The sequence below is a fragment of the Apodemus sylvaticus genome, chromosome 10, assembly GCF_947179515.1.
Source record: "Apodemus sylvaticus chromosome 10, mApoSyl1.1, whole genome shotgun sequence".
In the NCBI taxonomy this organism is placed as follows: domain Eukaryota; kingdom Metazoa; phylum Chordata; class Mammalia; order Rodentia; family Muridae; genus Apodemus; species Apodemus sylvaticus.
The window spans coordinates 40,445,487-40,457,279 of NC_067481.1; the positions used below are offsets into that span (position 1 = coordinate 40,445,487).

An 11,793-nucleotide genomic window follows, 5' to 3' on the forward strand; every position below is an offset into this window, starting at 1 on the left:
AATTTTTTTTTCTCCTTTTTTAATTAAACCAAAATGGAGGAATGTTGCCATTTAGTCTACCCACAGTTACCTGGCAACCACCAGGTATGCCTGACTCACTACAAAAGGGCATGCTTGCCCCCTCCATTTTTGTCTTGCTCTTCTTGTAATATCCTCCTGCCCCTGCTTCCCCTCTCTCCCCATCCTCTCCCTCCTCTCTCACCACAGGCTCATGGCTGCCCTCTACTCCCCTATTTTCTCTGTCTGTCTGTCTCTGTCTCTACTCTCTCAACTCCCCTCTCAATTCCCTGAGTAAACTCTATTGTATAATATACCATTGTGTGGCTGGCTCCTCAGGGGGAAGGGATGCCTTGGCATGGGCCTGCAGAGGCTCCTCCTTCCTCCAGTCCTGACTGCATATCCACCAAACATATTCCTTCTCTCCTTATATTTTTATAAAACCCAATATTTTTAAAATCCCCCTTTCTGGTATTAGGGGATTGAAAAGGATTAAGAAAAGGGTTGGAGAAGGATGGTAAAAACAAAACAAAACAAAAAGTAGGCAAAGTCCTGTTACAGTTGTTAGCTCACTACCATCTGTAACTTCAGTTCCAGGGATCAGACAGCCTTTTCTGGTTTCCGCGGGCACCAAGCACACACCGTGTACACATACATATTCACAGGAAAACCCCACAATCTTAGTGTTCTGTTGTTGTGAAGGGACACATGTCCAAGACAACTCTTACAAAGTAAAACATTTAATTGGGGTTGGCTCACTGTTTCAGAGACTCGGTCCGTTATCCTCAGCCGGAAGCATGGCAGCTTGCAGGCAGACATGTGCTGGAGGAGCCAAGAGCTCTGTGTCTCGATCCAAAGGCAGCAGAAGGGACTGTTTACCACAGCAGGCAGGTGGAGGTTCGGATTCCATGCTGTGTGGAGCCTGAGCATAGGAGAACTTAGAGCCTGTCTATATAGTGGTGTTTTAAGTATATGTAAGCACAAGGGAGACTTATGTAGGAAAAGGACTGTCCTGTGGGTGGAGGGACAAGAGGGGATATTGAGGAGCCCCATGATCAAAAGATTCCACAGATGATAATATCATATTAAAACACTTTATTCAGTGCAATGATACCACTTAATATGAAAGAGGCTGATGGGATTTGAAAAACATCAACATCAACAACACATCAACTTTGCTTCTGACTTTCTATTTGAGGTTTGGTAGCTGTAGTTGTCTTTGCTGTTTGAACACTAGGGGGCACTCACAGCTACAATGACAACTATAGACCCAACCTCACAGGGTAGGGAGTATAGAGTTGGAAGGGTAAGGTGGAGCATTACAGTGACTTGGCCAATATCAAATAAATGCAACTTTCCTTGTAGGTCCACTGTTGTGAGGGACCCTCCAGGAATTCTTTGTCTCTAGGAACTGAGTTTCCATGAGTCACTGGTGCTCTCAGAGCTGTCCCTATGTGGGTACTTTGGACTCTTTTATACACTGGATATTTGTAACTCTTGGAAAATGTTTCAGAGGTCTGTGTGTTGTTGTTCTTAACTTCTTTTTAGGCATGTATGATGCCTTTGGAAGCCAGAAGATGACAATAGCATAACTGACTTGGAGTTACAAATGGTTGTGAGCTGTCCTTTGTGTGCTAGGAATAGACTCCAGGTCTGGTAGAAGAGAACCCAGTGTTCTGAATTGCTAACCCACATATCCAAACTGCATAATACATATATGAAATATGTACACATTGTGGGATGGCTAAATTAAGTGAATTGATATGTATATTACTTCATACTATAATGGTTCTTCCACTAGAGAGCGGCAGCTTAATTCTCGCATAGAAGGCCTCTCTGTGCTCCCAGTCACATCCACCACCAAGTTTGCATCTGCTAAGATAAGGAAAATCACTGCTGGGACAAGCCAGGTTTCCTATCTCCGCACCCCTCCATATCGTGGCCATGGGCTAGATGCTGTCCCCAGCCTGTGAGCCCTGACTCCATTCTTAGCTCTTCTGAGACTCCCAGTGGTGCCTGGATGTCCAAGAGTCTGAGAACCCCATGGCCCCAGCCTTGTCACAGGCTTGGGGACACCTGAAGCAGCTCCAGCTTTCCCACATCTCAGACAGTGCTTTCCCACCCTGGAGAGGTGTCTAGGTGCTTCCTTACAGCCCAGCTCATGCCCCAGCGGTATCCTGGGATAAACACAGTTAAACTCCCAGCAGTCTGCCTCCCCAAGAGGTTGTGGCCAATGGAGGGGTGGATGCAGACCTATATATGTGTTCACAAATGACTTCTCTTTAAGACTCCATATCAGTCCCTTCTCTCTCTCTCTCTCTCTCTCTCTCTCTCTCTCTCTCTCTCTCTCTCTCTCTCTCTCGTGTGTGTGTGTGTGTGTGTGTGTGTGTGTGTGTTGTGTGTGTGTTTGTGTCTGTGTGTGTACTACATCTATTTCCATCTTCTGTCTGTGTAGTCTTAGGCTGGTTTCGTATTTTAATTTTATTAAAAATTCTGCAACACTAAATACATGCAGCTTGTCTCTCTGGAGTAATGTCTCACTGTGGTAGCACCATTTTTTCCAAAATATCCAATTTCATTCACACTCTACTCAGGATACTCAGGCCTCCCTTTACTCCAAGTCCGAGACAACATTGACAGAACCTTGGTCACACAGTTCACAATTCTGAGACTATTGTTTCAAGGGCAGTGACAACTTCCTTTAGCATCCACATATACTTCCATTCATGTGCTCTTGTACACACACACACACACACACACACACACACACACACACACACACACGACACAATTTATACCCATACATTAAAATTAGACTTTCAAAGAGTCATGAGTTTGTAAGCTCGGCAAAGATGGGTTGAACGTATTTGATGTTTATCTGGAAAACATATGTTCTCCTTTGACACATTTAATTGCAATCTTTAATGCACATCTTTACAGTTTAAGATGACATTTAGTGTTTATGTATGTGTGTTGATGGGGGTGCACATATATGCGCAGGTGCTTGTGTACCTGTGTGTCTGTTCTCCTGGAGACCAGAGAACAATGCCAGGAGTTGTTCATTAATAGGGTCTTTCTTTGGCCTGCAGCTCACCATTCAGGCTAAGCTGGCTAGACAGTGAGCCCCAGGGTCCTCCTGTCTCCACCCACCCAGCACTCAGACTGTAATCATGGCATTTCATGTGGATTTGGGGTACGAAATTCAGGTCCTGCTGTGTACAGGGCAATCATTTTGTCAACTGGGCTGTGTTTCTCAGTCCTCCAGATGACGCCTATGAAATAAAATTCTTTCCTTACAATAATTTGAGCACTGTGCCTGCATGGGAGATTCAGAATGTAGGGTTTGCTGGAATTGGCATTCAAAGTGTAATACTCGTTTACTTTGAATTTCATAGTTTAGTCTGGTAAGAGGAGTCTTGGTTTATTAATTCATCATTCTAACCTGGCTTACAAGATGACAGGTCTTAGGAATTTTTATACCTATTTAGCTGTACTTGTTGCTGCACACATCTCCTTATCTCATGACTCCCTCCACATCTCCCTGCCTCTTATGCTCTTCATTGGGTGTCAAAGCCCAGTTCTCATGTCCAGGGTAAACTGAGGTGAGGCATAGAGTTGGCATAGACTAATCACTCACCAAATTTTTCTCTGAGAGAACCAAGCTTGATTCTCTAGAACCACAAAATATGCCCTGGGGCCCATGAAAACTTCTGAGGCCAGTGTAAGACTCTGGAGTCATCAAGAATTTCTCTGGAGCTGTTTAAAAGGATGAAGGAACACATACATACATGCAAGCATGCATACATACATACACAAACATACATACATGCACACATACATACACAATGGATGAAGCAAAGTCCAAAATTCACACTTTCATAACATACTTACACACATACATCCATATGTACATACATATGTACATTCATACATATACATACATATGTACATTCATACATATGTCTTTGGTACAAGGTACAAGGTTCCAATGAGCAACCTCCAACAACTTTATTTTTTCCTCACACAGCTTGCATATCCCAGGAAAATCTTTCCAGTAGTACAAACATCACAATATGGTTATACTCTATTTTTCTTTAGGTGAATGATTACAATGAGTATACATAAGAAAAAACATGTTTCCCAATACCCTCACATGATCAAATGTTTTATGTATCATGGATAAACAAAACAAAGACAAATTATTCTCAAGAACCCATATATATTCATAACTAACTAACTAGTTATACTGCCAATGTGTAGTAAGCAAGGTAATTTCCTCAGACAGCATCTCTTATTGACACACTGCAATTATTTTATTATTCACCTTAATCTTATAAAAAAAATCTTAAAATATTACAAATTTAAACCTTCATATAAAAAAACTCATTATTACTGGAAATCCCCAGGGTGCACATCTACTTATTAACAATTTTCAATTAAATCCTGTCAGGAACCAAGGGTAAAAATGGGTTTAAGATATTAGTCATCACCTTGATCACCAGCCCAGCTTCAGGCAAAGAGGCAATATCCACACCAGGCAGAGGTAGCTGGGCTGCCATTGTTCCCTGGCATCAAAAAGGTTCTAGCTCAACTCTTAAGAGTGTGCATTTCTGAACTTCAAATTGTTCCCTAAGATTTTCAACATCAAAGCCACTAGCAAAAGTATCTTAGCCTAACTTTACTACAATCTACATTTCCAAATTCTTTCTAAGGGTGGTAGACATTACTAACAATCTACAGTCCTTTCTGAGAGTAGTGTTGAATCAGTAATCTGTTCCAACAGCAAGGCTTGAGAAAGATCACTCACTATTCTTGTCGGTACTGTCCAGTGAGGGGCTGGAAGCATCTTTGGAGTTTTCATACAACTCATGGATTATGAGGAATGTGGTGACCTTGAAGACAAATGAGCAGAGCAAAACTCCACAACACATGAAGTTCTCAGGACAGGCAGATCTTGGGGTTCTGCATCTAATGTGGTTGTGCTAACCAGTGGTGCACATTCCATGAGTTCTAAGGTTGTTGTGTTGTTCCTCCTGCATGGAACCAAACATCTGAGTATACATTTTCACCCATATACCACACAGGTTCAGTTATCTTCCCTGTTCAACCTGAGAATTACAAGAGAAAGATCAGTTCCACAAGTCTTGAGTCAAAATGGAAGCAAGCTTTAATTAAATACTGGCCAGTGTTAGGTCTCAAACCTGGGACAAATGGATCAAGTGCCTAGTAATCATATCAAACCAGACATGAGCTGCTAGGTTCTCCCTGCATCCTTCAGTCCCTACCAGTTACAGGGCCCTCCTGGAAGGCATACTCTGCTCCCTACACTGAATTCTCCAGCTCAGGGCTGGGCTGCCTTTCCCCAATTGCACATCCATACATAACTCAACCATTCTGGTTATCAGACCCTTTTGTTTCTCCTTTGGGCCCCCTGCCTATTGTGGTTTATAAAAAGAAAGAGAAGGCAGGGATACATTTGGTGGAGGAACAGTAAGTGTAGGGGAAGGGGTGTCTCTGCAGGCCTGTTGAGGGGTCCGTTCCCCCTAAGGTACCCACCATGCCAATGTGTAGAATACACTTTATTTAGGGTCTGGGGAGGGAGTTGGGACAGAGAAAGGCAGACAGAGAGTAGAGGCCTGCTGTGAGCATGTGGAGAGAGAGTGGGAAGAATGGGGAGAGAGGGGAAGAGGGAGGGAGCAAGGGCAAGAGGAGAAGAGAGCAAGAGAGTGAGGAGGGGCAAGCAGCCCTTTTACAGTGAGTCAGGTACACCTGGCTGTTGCCAGGTAACTGTGGGGTGGAGCCTAGACAAAATGCCAACCCTGGCTGCAGTACCTGGCACCTCTCTCTCCTCCCTCCCTCTCCTCCATCTCCTCGAAAGGTTAGGGACAATTTCATTCTGGACTCTCCAAGATGATTCTACCTGTGACTATGTCTCCCTTTTATCCACAAGCTTTCTCTTCCTCCATACCTGAACCTGTCGTCTTCCTTGCTTTTTATTTCTTTTTCTCATCCACGTGATGCCGAAAACCAGGGACAGTCAAGTTTTCTTTCTTTCTTTCTTTCAGCTTGGAAGGATTCAGCCCAGAAACACTCCGGGGTTCTCAGAAAATGGCGGCATGGGTATAGTTTGCCGAGTCATACTAGGGCAAACCCATAAGGCCACTGGGTTTCCCATCAGGTCCAATTAGAGGCAAGCACGTATCTTGACTTACTTCCTGCCTTTGTACCTCCCCCCTTGGTCCAGGAAGGGGCATGCTTGTATACTTACTTCCTGCCTTTATACCTCCTGCCTAAATCCAATCCTGTAAGCATTCATCACAACATATTTCTGCCTACAAATCTTCAGCCTTTATGTGATCAAGCACATCTGGTGCAGCTGGGTCAAACAAACTTGTTTAGGAACATGAAAACCTGTGGCTAATTTTGTCCCACAAACAATAACCTCCAGCTTTTCAGGAAGTATCTGTCCTTGGGTGAGGGGCTTACAGATTAAAGCCAGTTTTGTCTCACAGACCTCTTTGGCACAGAGTTAATACTTAAAACATAACGTTGTTTCTCACCCTCCACTCCCCCAACCCCTTGAAGCCTTTGCCCCAATTCTCATGGACTCTTTTGACTTAATATAGTGCAGCAGTTGGAGGCTATACTATGTGTGTGAGAGAGACATGCTGTTTGTCTTTCTGATCCTGGGGTAAAATATTTTCTATTTCTATAATTTTGTGTGTGCGTGTGTATGTCTGCATCTGAAAAAAGTTCCATTAAGTATATGGACCAAGTTTCTATCACTCATTTGTCTCAGGCAACTGTCCTCAGTGAAGAGGGGCAGTTCTCAACTGTGGAATCCAAGTGGACCATAAGGAGACTTGTGCTTGCTGGGAAGTTACTAGACAGTGGCAATATACACCATCCCAGTGTTTGCCACTTTGCCAGTATTTCAGTTAAAGTTAAGTAAAAACCTGCAGATGCAAGAGTATCAATCAAGTCCTTTCTCCTTCTGGAACCAGGAGAGGGAACCCCCCTCCCCCCCCCCCCTAGCAAGAAGAGCCTTCAGTACAGACATTCTTCAATATCCCCTCCCTCCCTTCTCCATCTGCATGTTCCTGCCTACTCTCCCTTCCCCCATTCTCCCTTCTCTCCTCCTCACAGTTCTTCTCCTCCTCCCTTCAGCTCCCTTCTTCCTTCCAGATATATTCATGTAGATCTTACAAATTAGAGAGAGTGCTTCATATGTGTCACCTCACATCCTGCTCTTCTCACTAATTGCATCTCAGTCACTTGGCCCAAACATGTCATTTCACTCTCAGTACTGCAGGTGAAACCCCACTGTCTGCGTTTCTTTGTCCCTTCCTCTGTGGATGGATGACAGTGCCCACCCAGTTCTGTGCTTCTGTGAATCTCTAGTGCCACAGTGAACACAGATGTACAGGAATCTGTCCTCTGACCACTTAAAGTCCTTCCCTTGTCCCAGAAATGTGACATTTTAAGAAGAAACAAAAATAGGTTTTAATTAGGGAGGCCACACCTCATAGCAGTAAAAAATTAAATAATCCCCAGCAGTGGCATGATCCACCCTATCGCCCCCCTATGTTCTGGGTTCCAAAATGAAACACACACAGGCTTTATATTTTGATATACCTTAATCAGCTCAGTGGCTGAGCCACTTCCCAACCTCCACGTGGCTAACCCACCTCCCCCTCTTAATTCCTGTCTTTACATACGAAATCCTACATTCCACCATGGCTGCCCTGGACACAGTCGGGTGGCCCTCTCGGGCTGCTCTCCCCTGTCTCCTACATGGTGGCTATGCTCTCTGTCCCGCACCTTCTCAGGCGTGGTGTCTCCCCTTCTCCACCTCTTCAGGCAGGACAGATCTCTTCTCCTTTCCTCTCTCTTCTGGTGGTGGGTGCGGGTGGGGTCCTAAAAGTCCTGCCTCTATTTGCTCTGCCCAGCCACTGGCTGCCAGCATCTTTCTTTACCAATTGGAGGCAGAGTCCTAGAAGCTACTTTCTTGCAGATGTTCTTGGGCAGATGTTCTTGCACAAATAGTTTTGGAGACACAAATTAACATACAATTAGCCATAAAAATTCTTGACCAAACTCAAAGCAGTAAAGAGTGCATTTTATACAGGGCTTTTAATATTAAGTTTCCTATTTTTATCTCTCATATATAGGCTAACATAATTTCGCTGGAGGTTTTGTTTCTTTGTATGTTTGTTTCTTTGTTTTTCGAGACAGGCTATTTCTGTAACCCTGGCTTCACTGGAGTTTTAAAAACTTCAGGTTGGATTTTAAAGTTCACGTGGATGTGGAGAGAGGGAGGGCCAGCCAGGAGATACAGCAGGAACTCGTGTGAGCTTTTAGGCAGAGACTAAAAAAGCACATGCTTACCTTTCTGGACGGCCTCCTGGGATGGTGACTAAGTACAGGAGCGGTCGCGGGAAGGATGTGGTAAAGTTCACATACATCCGAGACGTTGCTCAGGCCTCATGGTTATTCTTTGTGTTTCGCTTCTCTTGCTCTCGGGGACACCTGGGCGTTGTTCCTCCCACACTGAGCAGTTTCTTCCACTTAAAAAGGCCCCCGTGTGATTTCAGTTACACAGCGGGACTTTGCCACCCACCAGTGATACAAACGATGACACAGGCTTTTGAGTATTTTAAAGCTTACACCTATAGCTGGGCAGATTCCCAGCCAGCTTTCTAGTTCATCCTGATTAGCCCTGGCATTCCCTTCCACGGTGTGGCCAGCTCTACCTCTCTGCTCCTGTTCTGAATCCCCAGGCAATTTTGGCGCCGTTACTTTCTTCTTCCGGAGTCCCTACCCGGAAGTTCTACCCTCCACTTCCTGACCATCAGCTCTTTATTACAGCCAAAAGACAAGCGAGGAAGGACGAATATTTACAAAGTATAAGACCTCCGATGGACCACAAAAATAAGAATACCAAGGTCCAGCTCATAGTCAGCCCTCTGTCTAGTACTTAGGTCGCTGCTGGTTTATCCCTCAATAATTGACTGTATACAAAATGTACCCCCAACACAAATATAAGGGCTTCACTTTCAGCTTTGGTGCCAGATGATTAGTTAGCACTGGCCAGGGGATGAAATCAAGGCATGACTTTTTGTCTTCTCTCCACTGAGAAGATGCCATACAGTAAGCCTGTGACCTCCTCTCAGCAGTCGTGACCAGTATTTAATACTTAGTAAATGCTTGCTTTAAATTCGGCTGGAAATGTTTGAGTTCTTTTGTTGTTGTTGTTGTTGTTGTTTTTTATCAACACCCAGGATAAACATATGGAAACCCTGCAGACACACTCTGGTGATGCTGGGAGGCAGAAGTCAGAGTGGCCAAGGACCTGGCAGAGTCATCAGTGTTCCAGCGCCTAACTGCGCACCGAAACTGAGATCTCCCCAGAATGCCTGGCACTCGGGGATTATGCAAGGATGCCCCTGAAGCAGACTCCTGTCCATTAAATTCTCCTACTCAGACTGGTGAAGCCTCTATGCGACACCCATTCAATTGTTATAGTCGTCTCTGTTACATCTTTATTTTGTGTCCTAAGTCAATATCTGATCTACATTTGTGTGTTAGGACTCAGAAGGCTATGAAATCAGATGACATAGGAAGGACTGATGGACCTCTGAAGGAGAGAAGTCCAGTTGTTCCATGTCGTCCTCCTCTCTTATGTATCTATTTGATGTTTCTATGTTCTGACTCAGGGCTGTAAGGCACAGCTGCACCCAAGGCTCCAGGTGGCACCTAGCCTCACCTCCAACTGCTTCTTGAGAGCAGGAAAACTGCATTGGTAAAAACTTCACATCTTAGAACACTGAGCATGGGTAAGGGTGTGGGGTGGCATAAAGAATTCACAAGTAAAGCTTGGGACTCCATGGAGAGCTGTGTAAAGCCTGGGGTCCCAGACGGAAGCCAGGTCCTGCCAAACTGCCTTGTCCCACCACTGCATCAGGCCAGAACCAGCTCCTCTCCAAAGTGTGGATGACTCTGTGTTTTCTGTCTGTATGTTTTGATGGGGGTCTTATGTCATGGAAAGCACATGGCCATTGCATACTGGTTCATGACTGGTCGTGAATGCATGAATAAATGCTTTTTTCTTATTCCTTCTGCCTGTTACCTGTGCTCAGAATTAACCTGTGGTTTTCCTGGACACCGGATTTAATATAATAGGAATTCAAATGGCGTTTAAATGTGGATCATATTCATTGTTTTATAATGTTCTAATTTATTGCTGGTTCTGAAAAATGGGTTATGGCTCACATAGGCATGTTTTTAAACTCTAGGGTCAAAAACTAAAAGGATTATTGACTTACAAGTTATTAGATATGGTTAAAAATCTATAATATCTATAACAAGGAATTAAGGGAAAACTGGTAGTAGGTTGACTGGTTAAAAGCTTATACTTGCGTAAATTTAAATAATGCTGCTTGATCCTATTCGGGGACATAAGCAACGCGTGACTGGTTGCAATCCTGACTGTGAGATAAGGCAGTCTCCTGTATCATTTCATTTGTTGGAAGGTGCCTGTGTCTCAACGGTGTCAGCAGATGCAAGGGTATGCAATTTTCTTGTTGCCTCTCATTCTAAGTACGGAGCATCATGGTCGCAACAGTTCACTTTACAATTTCATCATCACTAGAAATCTAACCACAATCATAACCCCACTGTTTCTTTTAGGAGAAATTGGTTCTAAGACCATGTAATATGTTATGTACCAGTTATATGGAGATACTACTTTAACTTCACCTTAAAATGGAATTTTTTCTTTTTAAAAATAAATGTTGGGTTAGGAAGATAAATCCAAAATTAAATCAAAATTAGACAAATATATTTAAGATTTACTTATTTCACTAATATGAGTACACTGTCGCTGTCTTCAGACACTCCAGAAGAGGGTATGGGATCCCATTACAGATGTCTGTGAACCAACATGTGTTTGCTGGGAATTGAACTCAGGACCTCTGGAAGAACAATCAGTGATATTAAACACTGAGCCATCTCTCCAGCTCAACGAATATACTAACAAGACCAAAACCATGTCTACTTACTTACTTAGATGTTGTTATGTATGAGGGCTTGCCTGCGTGTATGTAAATGACCCACATGCATGCCTCAGGCTCTCTGTGGACAGAAGAGTGTCATGGATGCCTGAAACTTGACTTAACATTGGTTGTGAGCAGCCATGTGAGCGCTGGGAATCCAAGCCTGGTTCTCTGCCAGCGCAGCCAGTGCTCTTTACTGCTGAGCGCTTGCTTCAGTCTCTGAAGTGTAGCATTAGAGAACATTGGCAGTGCGTAAGTGAGTCTGTGTGTAGCTGTGGGCTGGGAGGTCATGGCCTACAACACTATGTGGAGGTCAGAAGACAACTCCCTTGAGATATTTTCTCTCTTTCCTGCACTGAGATCCCTGGGGCTGGAGCTCCTCAGGCAGGGAGGCAGATGCCTCCGTCCACTGAGCCATCACCTCACTGTCTCCCACATCAGCCTTTCCCTGAGGTTTGTCCACTTGACCTGAACACCTGACCCTCCAGCCAAGCATGTCATCACAGGACTCTGTTGCCCATTCCCGGTCCACGTCCCTGCCCCACACTGTCACAGTCATCCTTTACTTGGGTTCCTCCTTCTGATGTTCCCATGTTAATTTAGCTCCTGACCTGTCACCCCAAGAGGCTGTCATCAAGCAGACAGCTGTTGCTTTTGTGAAACTCTCTGCCAATGACCCTCCCCTGAGTTCCCACAGCCTTGAAAGTGCAACAACTTCCTAGGTCATCCATGATGTACCCAG

The 11,793-nt window shown here is 44.3% G+C and overlaps 1 protein-coding gene across 8 annotated transcripts in view; it reads right to left on the reverse strand.

Annotated features, from left to right (window-relative positions):
- LOC127693532 (ribonuclease SLFN12-like) overlaps positions 1 to 11,793 on the reverse strand; it is a 209,364-nt gene that overhangs the window by 41,281 nt on the left and 156,290 nt on the right. Inside the window, exons 1-3 of one of the 8 annotated variants that reach the window (XR_007979716.1) lie at positions 8,386 to 8,808; positions 7,819 to 8,030; positions 3,976 to 5,030 (exon numbers count right to left, since the gene is read on the reverse strand). The exons of 1 other annotated variant lie outside the window; for it this stretch is intronic. The gene's annotated coding sequence lies outside the window, so the exon portion shown is untranslated. 6 more of the 8 variants (XR_007979713.1, XR_007979715.1, XR_007979712.1 and 3 more) reach the window with 6 other exon arrangements.